We start from the raw sequence: 4,015 nt of genomic DNA, 5'->3' as shown, positions 1-4,015 counted from the left end.
TTCCCTCCTTCCTTCCTTCCCTCCTTCCTTCCCACCTTCTTTCCATCCCTCCTTCCTCCCCTCCTTCTCCCTTCCTTCCCTCCTTCCCTCCTTCCCTCCTTCCTTCCTTCCCCCTCCCTATCTCTCCCCAAACTTCTCTCTCTCACCCCCTGGACCTTCTTGGCCCTGGAGTTAGTCTCTGTGCCTTCAGTTTCATTTTCTCTAGTCTCGCCTCCCTCAGTCAAATGAGGGACGGGAACAGAAGTGCCCGGGCTATTGAGAGACTCACATAGCCTCACTGTAGGGGAGAATGCCTGGACACACCAGGAATGATGCCTTGGCCAGTCTGGGTGGTTCTGACCAGGAGCGAACTCCGGGGCAACCACAGTCATTAGTCTTCTGTTTTATTTTCCTGTATTTGCAGTGCTGGAGAGAGAGGCCTAGGTCCCTTCCACGCTAGGCACACACTTTCCTGGGACCCCCCCCTCCACAAGCTGGTGGCAGAGGTATCCGGCCACACACCCCAGCCGGTGTGGCCTGCGGCCCTCAGTTTGGTCTCTGCTGGCCACGCCAGCTCTGGGCTAGAATGTGACAGGCCTGTCAGCACGGACTTCGTGGGCTGAGTCACAGGGTGGTCATGCAGAGACAGATCTGCGTGGAAAATTTACAGCTCCCTGGAGTCCTGTAAGCATCCCCATAGGAGCTTCCGGGTGTGACACAGAAGTGTCGGGAAATGTCAGCCTCCTTTGGTGGCAGAGAACAGTGGCCTGAGGAAGAGGAGGCCTGAGGAATGGAAAAGTCTCAGATCAGGTCCCTCAAGCCTGTTCTTCCTTGGACGGTTCTGTCCCGGCATCCTGGGTGGGTCTGGCCTCAGCAGCTGGGAGCGAAGAACAGCCTCTTGGCGTGAATCCTGCAGACCCGCCCAGGACACCTAAGCCACACTCCACCTCACGCACACACGCAGAGCAACATAAATGTCCCGCGGGCTTGGCTCATTCTGCGCCTCCGAGATGTTGGTGCGTTTGGTCTCGGAGTAAGACAGCTCAGAAGCTGGTCCCAGCCTGATCTCTACACGGCTGGTTTGGGATGAGCCGTTCTATTCATCAACCGTGGACACAGGGGTCAGAAGGCAGGAACAGGGACAGGGCTGGACTTGGCAGAAAACTTCAGGAAGGGACAAAAAGCCTTAAAATAAAACAACTGTTTGGAGAGACAAGATACATTCTGAAACTGGATCCAGCTCAGAACTAACAGGGGGCCTCGTTCAGAGAACACTGGAGGGGGGGTGGCCACGATGAAGCCCAGAGAAGACCGAGGGTGCAAAAACACCCTAAGTCTAAAAGCCCCCCTTGAGAACTCCTCGCAGAGACCCTCAAGCCAAACTTAGGCAGCTAAAAAAAAAAAAAAAAAAAAAAACCTCGACAAAATCAGCTTCCCTTAGCGGCTCAGATTCTCCTTCCAGGATTCCAAGTCCCCAGTCTGGGGGAGTCAACTATTCCTCCTTCACTCCACTGTGGGGTCCCCTCCCTGAGGTTCCACGTTCCTTTAATGCAGGGTGGCTCCTCTTCTCTCTGGAATTTCCTCGGCAAAACAATCTGTCAGCTCAGCTCCGGAAATTCTTCGCTGTGAAACACCAGAGCATGAGTCCAGGTGGAAGGGACAGCTTTGACCAGTGTCCACCCACCGTTACCCTAAGGGATCGCCTGAGCTCACGGGAGGAGGTGAAGGGACGCTGCTCCTTCTGCTTCCCCTAGCAACACCCCACCCCCAGGCTTTAAGCTTCAACCCCTGTCCACGATGAATTCAGTCCCAGAGTTTCCACGGCCATTGTCCACCAGGAAGCAGGTTTTCTAGACGGAGACGAGGGGAGGATCCCATGCTGGCCAGGGGCAGAGACATGACTCACAGCTGGGCTGGAAGATTGTGCCAACTCAGGGCCCAGTCTGAGGGAGCCTCCACACCATTAAATCTCAGCCCATGGTGGCCAGAGCAATAGCATAGCGGGGAGGGCGTTTGCCTTGCATGCAGCCAACCTGGCTTTGATTCCTGACATCTCCTAGGGTCCACCAAGCCCCGTCAGGAATGATTCCTGAGTGCCAAGCCAGGAGTAGGGCTTGAGCATCACCGGGTACGATGCAAAAAGCAAAAATATAAAGAAGAAGAAAGAAAATTGTGGCCTCTGAATGCTGGTGGTCATCTTCCTTCATTTCGTGTGCCTTCGTCCTGCCGGGGACGCTGGAAGCCAGACCCCGGGTTGGTGGGGGATGGGCTCCCAGGTGAGGCGGCACGATACCTCCCCAGACCTCTCGCTTGTTGGAAGCACTCCTGAGCCTGACTCAGGAAGCAGTGCTCTGCCTGGGCTCTGGCCCCTCCCGTGGGGTCCCACAGTGCAGACCCTCCGCTGCCCTGAAAGCACTGAGTCGGTCTACACTCACTGTGGCCACACGGATGGAAAAGCTCTTCCTCAAGCCCCCAGCCTGAGGGTCTGCAGGGAACGACCTTAGACGTGCTCCATCCTGCTCACCTACCCCCCTCAATGTGCTGGCCCATCGGGTTCCTTCATCTTGGGTTAAGAAGCACATCTGTGGGTTCAGCCCCTGTGAACAAGTAGACTGTGCAAGGTGCAGGGCGGAAACCGTGCCTGGTGCCTGGCACAGAGCAGCTCTGGAACTTCTCCTTGGTTTAAACCCCCAAGTGCAGAGCAGAGCCCTGCAAAACGGGCACTAAATTCCCCCCGCACGGTTGCTCCCTACCTCTGTCCCCCTGATGATGTGCATTTGCTTCTCATTGGCTCCTGTCCTTGTCTCCATGTCTCTGTCTCTTCCCCAGTGTGCTTCCTGCACACACACACACTAACTGACACACAAACTCACACTTAACACTCACACTCGCATATACACACTCACACATACACTCACACACAAACTCACACACACTCACACACAAACTCACGCACAAACACACACACAGACTCACATACACACTCACACAACACACTCACACACAAACACACACACAAACTCACATACACATTCTCACACACACTCACACATACACTCACGTACAAACTCTCACACTCATACAAATTCACACACAAACACACACACAAACTCACATATACATACACACTCACACACACACAGAAACACACGCTCTCTTACACCCACACACACATGAACGTCGCTTTTCAAAGTTCTGGGAGATTTTTTCTGACTGGGACCCAGGAGAGACCTTGTGCAAGGGCGTTTGCATCCAATGCCCCAGTAACTTCCGTAGGGACTCCTGAGAGAGCTGGCAGCAGACTGGGAAGGGGGCTGGGGCCGCGGGGGGGAGGGAGGCCGGAAGGGCTGGAAGGAGCCTCCCATGCCTCGTGCAGGTGCTCAGCCTGGGAGGGTGCTAATTGGGTGACAGGTGGGGACTCGGCAGGGGGAGCAGCAGAGAGAAGAGGGCAGGAGCTGGCTGGATTGATGCCAAATGGAAATTTCCTTCCTTGGCTCTGGTCTGGGTCCAAAAGCTCAAGGGCGGCGGAGAAGTGTACCCGCACCACGTCATCACCACAAACAGCCCTCGTAACTGCACACTGAGGGCCGGGCCTGGTGCTGGGGCGCTGCTGGCTTCACCCCAAGACTCTGAAGCCACTCTATGGTGAGCGCTGAGCGGGGGGCTCCTGACCCAAGGGCGCTAACGTTACTCCCTCCTAGCCCGGCAGCGGGAAGGGAGCGCCTCACCATTGCCCCAAGGGGTAGGTGTACACCATGGACAAGTCCAGTCCAGAAGCCAACAGTCCAGCTCCGGAAATCCCTGCCCCCCTCCCATCGTGATTGTCCCCCGTAACCACGAGCTGCTTACGCTCCACGGCTGTCAAGCAGCTTGATCGTGAACCGGCTCCCTTGCTCCTGCAACTTGCTTCGTTCATCACAGTCCCTCACCCACAGCCTCCCCGGTCAGACTTGGATGTGGTTTTTCCCATTATAAGCTTGTCCCGGACTGTCCTCGGGGGCCCTGACTTCTTTGGGATGCGAGTCCCTTTGTGACC

This window comes from Sorex fumeus, unplaced genomic scaffold (genome assembly GCF_029834395.1).
Source record: "Sorex fumeus unplaced genomic scaffold, SorFum_2.1 ptg000028l, whole genome shotgun sequence".
Classification (NCBI taxonomy): domain Eukaryota; kingdom Metazoa; phylum Chordata; class Mammalia; order Eulipotyphla; family Soricidae; genus Sorex; species Sorex fumeus.
This window is presented reverse-complemented; position numbering follows the sequence as displayed.